Source organism: Ictidomys tridecemlineatus, chromosome 12, assembly GCF_052094955.1.
Source record: "Ictidomys tridecemlineatus isolate mIctTri1 chromosome 12, mIctTri1.hap1, whole genome shotgun sequence".
NCBI classification, from domain to species: domain Eukaryota; kingdom Metazoa; phylum Chordata; class Mammalia; order Rodentia; family Sciuridae; genus Ictidomys; species Ictidomys tridecemlineatus.
Genome location: NC_135488.1, coordinates 28,715,135 through 28,723,968, shown reverse-complemented (window position 1 = coordinate 28,723,968; position 8,834 = coordinate 28,715,135). Strand labels below are relative to the sequence as shown.

Below are 8,834 nucleotides of genomic sequence, written 5' to 3'. Positions count from 1 at the left end.
TATGTTAAGCAGTAAGTAAGATTTGCCTTTCACTCCACATGATCCACTACTGCAGGTGGCACATCGGAAGCAACACATTAAATCTCTGAAATAGTCTGTACAGCTAGATAAATAGAACTCTGGATACCTAACAGGACTTTCATGACTGATATAGGGGGAAAAAAAACAACACTGGTAAGTTTACACACAGCACTGTACACACCAGATGGAGATGGGATAGAAGGGACAGATGTAGATGTGATGACTGAATTGGGAGAGGTTTTGCATATGCAGTCACAAACCTTAAACCGCTAAGCACAAAAATCATTTTATTTGGTCCTCATTGAGGGCAAATTCACACAAATGATGTTCAAGGAACACAAGGTAAAAGTGGAAAGGAAAGACATTTACTGTTTCTTGGTCTATGAAGTTGTGGGAAATGGTTACTAGTATTTTTCTCCTTGTATCTCTGTGCCTAATGAATTTATGTGATGAAACATATATTTCATGAATAAAACTGAAGGGAAGATAACTGTTCCCCCTTCCCTGTACCCTCCAGATATGGTCTAACTATGTACATGGCTTCTGTACAGCAAGAAATTTGAGCTTGAAAACCAGACCTTTTCCCAATTCCTCATAATAGAGAACTTCATCTTTTCAGCCCTTTCTACAATATGCCGATTGCTGTCTCACTTCAAAATAAATGAGTATCTCTCTCCCCTAGCCCACTGGATTTAATAACAGGGAGTAAAGAAAACAGGCTGTATCTCAGAAATAGGCATCAATGGGGAGAAAAAGGTGACTGTTTCCAGAGGAATGCTCTGAGCCCACCATTAATACTTTTCTACTGCTGGCATCAGGAAACTTATTCATTCAGACCAGAAGACAATTTGCTGGTGAGGGAGGCTTTTTTGACAATTCCATGCCTCACATATTTAGGAAGGGACAAAGTGAAAAAGAAAGAACTTTCTCCTCTTTGAATGAAGAAGTTGAGGCCTGAATGGCCCCTAGGTGATAGACAATATCTTCAATAGGATGTTTTTTTTGTGATGTGGCTCATAGTCATATTCTAAGAAACCACAGCCTCCTGAGAACTGGGTAAACAGTAGTTCTGTGACTACCAGCTAGTCTCAGATGGTGTTTAAAAGCACATGCCATGCCCACTAGGCTTGGAAGATACCATCCGTCACCAAGGCTCCTGTGGGAGCACACAAGTCAACCCAAAATACTTGTGGGGCATGATGACTTGGTCCACTGCAGCCTGCACTCAAGATGTGTTGTAAAGCAGCATTATCAAAGCAGTGGTTAAACTTAACTATCTGGGTCAAGAAAAGGTGAGCCAGCCAGCATAACTTTCTAATGGGGCAGGGAAACCAGAATTTCTACATAATTGATGGGGAAGAAGCCTGACTGGCCATGAAGCATCCCCTCATACCAGTTCTCATCAATTTGGTTGGTGAGTGTGATGATGTCACCCTCTTTAAAACCCAATTCCCCTTCATTTTCAGGTTCAAAGTCATACAGAGCTCGGCAGCAGGGCTGATCCATTGGGACACCTGGGAGTAGGAACAGGAGAGAAGAACACAAAGGATATTTAACTTGCAGTATCTACTGCCTGCTACATCCAACTGGCTTCTTGTTCCCCTTCTTCCTTCCCATATACCTCTCCCTGCCAATGCTCCCTCTTGCTACTAGACTCCAGCATCGCTCTAGGGCCATCTTGACCCTAACAGTTTTCAGACGCTTACTTCAATCTTTGGAAGTTGTTGGATATTCCTGTTTCTATTCTCAATATGAAAAAATGGCCACATCTATTCTTGTGATACATACAGCAGCATTCATTAAGGTTTGCCTTCTCGACAATACCCAGAGATGGGAGACCCTATGACTTGGGGAGCTTATAATGAGATCTAGATTAGTAACACAGCATGGCCAGAATCCTGTTATATTAGCACTTTAAAATCCCTGCACATTCAAAATAGGACAATTAACTCCATGTACAATGCTTTGCATCCTCAGAATAACAGTTATCATTCGTCAAAAAAAAAAAAAAAAAAAAAAACCTCACCTCTGGAAAACTGCTGTAATGTAATGAAAGCACAATAATAAAATACACTGGGTTCAAGTTCTTACTCTGTGTGACCTTGCACAAGGTCACCCTTGGTTTCATTTTTTTCCAAATTGTAATTAACAATAGAATTTACTTCATATGATTATGTCTACTAAATGAGATGATGTTAAAAGAAATATAATTCATTCTTGGTAAAATGTTGAAGCTCAGAGCTATGATGGTAGATAAAAATAATGTATTTCACTTTAAGTAAAATAATAAGGGTTGGAGATATATCTTAAAATATATCTCTCTGGGGCTGGGGATATAGGTCAGTTGGCAGAGTGCTTGCTTCACATGCACAATGCCCTGGCACCACACACACAGTGTGTATATGTCTGTATGTGTGTGTGTGTATACACAAAATGACCAAATATTTTAATATAGCCCACATATACTTATGAATATGGACCCAAGTACATATAGCTCCCATACAAACTAGCTGTCTTGGCAGAGAAACAAGGTAATTAATATTTTATTTAGAGAAAGCCCCAAATTCAAATGAAAAGCAAAATATACTACTGGTTTCTGGATAGAAGCACTGTTACAGATAATTTATATGAATAGTCCTGGTAGCCAGAAGCCACTGCTGTTGACACAGGGAACTCAGCTCAGAGTTGCAGAGGTGAAAGCAAGGACAGAGCTGAGATTCATCTGCGGGTTTCTGTCTCCTTTCCTTTTCAGCTCCCTAAGAACATCTATCCAAAGTTTTCTCCTAAAGAACATCAAGCAATGAAGATTCATAGAAAATAGGATAAAGCTGCATATATCGAAAATTCTGTATCTAGTAAAAGACAGTTCCCATGTTTTAACCAAGCCGTGTCATGGAGTTAGCAATGCTTCAAGCACAGGCTTTGTCTGTCCTATGGATAGGGGGTGGAGAGTGATCGTGATAACTGAGAGAATGTGTTACTGGGTGTGCATCAATATTACTTGGAGAAAACAAAACTTAGCTTTCATAAGACCAACCTCAGTTACCACCCCACCACGAACTGGTAGAGGATGGGAGTAGAAAAAAAAACCTAGCAGGTGCTGAGGTTCAAAATACATCCATCTGCAAATATATTGAACCATATGTTCCTGTGACTCAAGAAATCCAGCTCCACACGTTCCTGGAGCTGCTGTCGCTGGGTGATGTAGGGTATATGTGGGTGCACACTGCCCAGGGGCTTCATTTTCATGTGTTGGATGCACAGGAGGGAAAAGGCAGGGAAAAAAGAAGACATGCCTAGCACCTTCCTGTGGTACTTGACCACCACAAAACGAGGCCCACAATCAAATATGTCTCCTAGGAAGTCTGTGTGTACTGCTGAGTAAGAGAAAAGGGTCATGCAAAGGAAGTTTTGCAGAAAAGTGGTGGAGGAAAAGAAAATGAAAAAAGATTCCTTTAACAGTTTCTACCCAGCAAGCCACTCCATGAGACTTGTGTTACCATACATTTCTCATGCAGATTGAAATCCTGGAAAAATATTAGCCATGTGTCCAAAGCCTAGGTAGTGAGGTCAGTGATGTGTGCTCCTTACCTGCAGGCTTAGGAGTGCCCGTGTGGGAGAGGCCTCCATTGGGCTGCGTGCTGTCTCCAGTTGAAAACTCCAGGCTCATTCGAGGTTTAGGCTGATATTCTCTTCTAGGCTGAGATGAAGCTTGTCTTATTCTGCACAGAAGAGAGAGAGGAGAGGAAAAAAAAGGCTGGGTTGATTCAGGAGCAAAAACAGAAAGCAACAAAATCAAGGAGATGTTGGGCCACTTGCCAGTCTACTATGACAGAATGTGGAAAATCAAAGGAGCCGTAATTTCCTTCTGTGTGTGCACCTGTGCTCTTGGTGATGTCCTCCTTCAGTGTTATCCTCACTGTCTTTATTCATCTATCAGTCCCTCACTTCCTCCCTCCTTTATTCAGTGATTTATTCCACTATGCACTGTGTGAAGTGCCAGGAACAGAGAGGTGATTAGGATACAATTCTTGCCCTCAAGCAATTTATGTTCTGTAGGGAACAGCACAACAGATTATCAAATTATAATAGTGCTGTCAAGGAGAGATCTACAAAGTGCTGTGGAATTTGGGGTGAGACTGGGGGTAGGGAGCAGTCCTCCTCACCTGGGAAAGGTAGAGAAGTTTCAGGAAAGATGCAAAAGATCCCTAGGAGTTATTTCCAAAAGAACACTGTGGAAGAAAGCTACTCTAGAACAAGAGCAGGTTTAAAGAGAAGGAAGAAGGAAATACTGAGAGGAGTGAGCAGTCTAAGATAGTGGGGGAAAGGGAATAAGGGAAAGCAGGAGAAAAATGGAAAGGTATGGCTGATAACACATTCTGCATACCACTAAGTATTTTCCACAGCTTTAGATACTCGATAAGCAAAGAACACCAGAGATATGCAAGCATGGAAGGGGCTAAGGGTATGGTCACTGTAGAATGATACTGACTTTCAACATATTTCAGAGGAAAGAAAGGAAACTGGTCCCTTTATGTTCAACAGGTATCACAAAGGCACATACTTCTTTACTAGTCTGACATGTATAGTTTTAACTCTTTCTAGAGGCTTCAGCGATACATACATTCCCACAAGGCACAGTGTACCAAAGGAAGCTGCATGATCAAAGCACCGAAGAAGATACTGAGGAGAGGAAGAGCCTAGCCAGATGCAAACAAGTGACATTTCCAACAGTGCAGCACAATACCAATGGTGTATTTACTGTGCACTAAGCCATCTATCTGTTCAGCTATGTGAGTCTAATCTGGCCATAATCTGAGAGTAAAGGCTGCTGGATGATCTTTTAAGGTATATATATATATATATATATATATATATATATATTTAAGCAAGATTATTCTGCTTCATCTGGCTAAGTAAAATAACACATGTATATAGTTGCCAGCCTACAATGGTTTGACTCAATAATTTTTTGATTTTTGAAGGTGCCAAAAGGATGCAGATGGAATAGAAACCACACTTCAAATTTTGATCTTTTCTGGGTTAGCAACATGCAATACAATATTTTCTCACAATGCTGAGGGCAGGAGTCGGGGGAGGGGAGCCACAAATCCCAGTGAGCTATATAATCACAAATATAAACAATCCCTATTCTAAAGTGCACTGTGCGTTAAGCTATGTTGTTCCATAACTTAGGTATATTAAATGCTTTTTATACTTTGGGTTTATTGACTATAATCCCAATGTAAGTCAGATAAGCAGCATCTGTAGGATAGTGTAGAGTCACTGCATGTAGCTCTGCAGGCTGTGTCCCCAAATCCAGAAAGCCCATTTGCACAGAGAACTACTATACGTCTCTTTGAAGTGTATCTATGGAAGTAGAACAGGTATATGAAAATGGCTTTCTCTGTTAGTGAGAGAGGACTTTATTATTCTGTTAGGACTTTATTATCATTCAAAGAAACCTGATATGAAAAGATGCAGGTATTCAAATAGGTTGTACTTGCCAGTGAGCCCCAGATCCACCACTGAGTGTGGCCATGGGCTCCCTAAACCTCAGTTTGATCAACTGTTACTTAGACTACAAGGATGTTTTTAGAATAATTATATGCATTAAGTCTCTTGCTGAACATCTGCTCACAAACTGCATCCATCATCATCAACAGTATCCAGGTGTCCATCTGTGACAGTCAGTATAGAATCCAATCTATCATAAACCCAAGCCTAGATCCAAAAGAACAAAGTAAAATGAAGCACAGACAACTAATCCACAAGATGTCTATGTAGGATCAACAAAAATTTTGGCAAAAGTTTTGTCTCCAAATGTATTCTATTATTTTGGTTTCTTTACATCATTTTATATCAAGGAAATGTGAATGAGAAATGCAAGGAAGTGTTACCCACCTTTCCTCCAGTCTGACTGTGACCTGCTGCAGGATCTGCACTGCCTGCTTGTGGTACTCCAGCTGGGCTTGCACAAGCGCAGAGAGCTGGCTCACCTGTTCAATCTTCAGATAGAGGGGAAATCATGCCTCAGTTACTAGGTTACTGTCCTGAAGCTCCTACTACTTACTGCCCCACACATATGACTGTGCCTGGCAATGCTGATGACTGTGTGGCAGGCCAGGCTAAGACAGATGTTCTGCAGGCTCCAAATTCCTTACAGATAAGAAAGCATCCTTGTTCTCAGAACCACATATATCAGTACCAGGAAGAGCAGCATAAGTAAGAAACCCCGTGAAGATGACATCACTCTATTAAACAGTCTGATGTCTAGTTACCACCTTCTGATGATGATGTGGCTTCCTTTATGGATTTCTTAAAGGAAAAAGATCCACTGACTAAAGGACTCTTTGTTCCCTATACTTTTTATGCTAAGTTAATATCAGTGTTGTAATAAAGATGTGAATATTGACTGCTCACATAGGCACCATGGAGGTAATATAGTCTGATGGAAAACCTTTGATCCTCTCAGAGCTTCATTTGTAGTGCAAAGGGGTTTGATTATGTGACATCTTGAGTTCTTTCTAGCTCTAATATTCTTAGCATCCTTAGCTATTCTTTTTTTTAAAAAATATATTTTTAGAGAGAGAGGGGGGGAGGGAGGGAGGGAGGGAGGGAGGGAGAGAGAATTTTTTAATATTTATTTATTTTAGTTTTCGGCAGACACAACATCTTAGTTTGTATGTGGTGCTGAGGATCGAACCCGGGCTGCACGCACGCCAGGTGAGCGTGCTACAGCTTGAACCACATCCCCAGCCCCTTAGTTATTCTTCATTTTGAATCTCCTGTTGTGTTCTGACATGAGCAGTAGCCTCCTAGTGAACAGAGGTGATGTTACCCTGAATTTGAGGTATAGGGAAAGATCCCTGAGATTCAGGTTTCCTATGTTATTCCTCCTGAGTATTTAGGTGGACAAAAGTTATTTCACATGAACACAAACCTATACCACTTCCGGATGGTGAAAAAGACCAGATTTGTTCAATATGCCTTCCCTGCCACAGGAGGAAGGCAGTTAAGTGATGTAATGGTTAATTTTAAGTGTCAACTCAACTAGATTAAAGGAGACCCAGATAACAAGCAAAGCACTATTTCTGGGTATATTTGTCAAGGTATTTCCAGAAGAGATTAGCATTTGAATCAGAAGAATGTGTAAGGAAGATGTGCCCTTATCCAATGTGGACAGGCACCATCAACTTGGCTAAGGGTCCAAACAGAGTAACACTGCATAAGAAAGGAAAATATTTACTAGCTCCTGAAACTAGGCATCTGTTCCTGCCCTTGGACATCAGAGCTCCCAGTTCTTCAGCCTTCAGACTTGGTTTCCAAGACTTGCACCACTAGCTCTCCACCTCTGTCTGGTTCTGGGACTCTACCCTCAGACTGAGAATTACACATTAACTCCACTGGTTCTCACAACTTCAGGCTTGACTGAGCCATGTTACTGGCTTCCCTGGTTCTCCAGCTTTTGGATGGCATATTGTGGGACTTCTGAGACTATAATTTCATGTGCCAATTTCCCTGATAAATTCCCTCTTACCTATATCCTATTGGTTTTATTTCTCTGGAGACCCTAACCTAAGTAATAAATACATAATATCTATGAACATTTTGGCAAAAGTTGCTGAGCAGCTTATAGGGTAGGAGGTGGAGATGAACAAGGACAGGAAAGCTGGTATAACAGGTCTTATTGCATAAGTGAAATGAGGAAGGAGGATCTTTCGTTGTAATTTCAAAGCTAAAAGAATTTAACAGAATGTCTATAGCAATAAACAATAATTTAGCACCCTGGGTATGCTTTTAAACCATCTCATCTATATCCCAAGTGTAATACCTATACTACAATCATCATTCTCAATAAAAATTACCTTTTCAAAGACAATGTCAACTTTACTTCAAAATGCAGAATGTCTTAATCTATGTTAGATGCTCAATTCTAAATGTATTTCATAATCTCAAATCAATATACTTTGTATTAACAAAGTATTTTTTCAAATATTGGACTTATTCATGAATCATTACCAACATTCTTTTTCTCTTTGACTACTAGTAATGTTTTAAGATTCCTCATCAGAAATAAAAATCTAGGTAAATCAAACTATAACAGTGCAGGAAAATACTACTTCTCTGTATACTTTATCACTTAAAATTATTTAAAAGAAATAAGCATCTATGTGTTCTCACCACATAGTATAATCCAATCTTAACATTTTTAATATCAGACTCTTTAACACATTAATCTACAGCCTCAATGATAAGATTAAATTAAAAACCACAGAAGAGTCACTTACATCCATCTCCAAAAGATTGAACATGCTTGACTCAGCAATTTCTTTAGACTCATCAAATTTCTCCAGAGCTTGACGGAGCTCTTCATCTGGAATCTTGCCTTGTCATTTCTTCTTATAATCAAAGTCCAGGCGTCGACCTTCCAACTTCTTTAAATGATGCTGAAAAAGTCAAGGGCATGAATATTCTATGAAAGGACTTACAGAAAAGGTCCACTTGCAGCTCACTTATACGTCATGCCTATCAGCCTCCAAAATAAGACAGGCTACATTTCAAAATGGCACACTGCCAGAGAAACAAAAAAAAATACACATTAAGGAGGCAAATATTTCCAAATGTGGAGAAATATCTTCAAAACTAATTAAGAATGAGAAAGACATTGTGGGAAATGACATTGTCCTTTATTTTCTGCCTTTGCCAGGCCAAAGTCAAGCTGGACTTTGCCTTTCCCTCACAATGATAAGGGAATATGTGTGCATATCCTACACATACTAAAAGGATATACTCAGCCCACAAGTCTCCAT

At 40.0% G+C, this 8,834-nt stretch overlaps 1 pseudogene across 1 annotated transcript in view; it reads right to left on the bottom strand.

Moving 5' to 3' along the window:
- Nucleotides 1-291: 291 nt before the first annotated feature.
- Nucleotides 292-8,834, bottom strand: part of LOC144369149 (endophilin-A1-like) — a 48,375-nt pseudogene continuing 39,832 nt past the window's right edge. Inside the window, exons 5-8 of the transcript XR_013428623.1 lie at nucleotides 8,313-8,471; nucleotides 5,926-6,029; nucleotides 3,613-3,743; nucleotides 292-1,535 (exon numbers count right to left, since the gene is read on the bottom strand). The product of XR_013428623.1 is annotated as an endophilin-A1-like (transcript). The remainder of the gene's footprint in view (nucleotides 1,536-3,612; nucleotides 3,744-5,925; nucleotides 6,030-8,312; nucleotides 8,472-8,834) is intronic.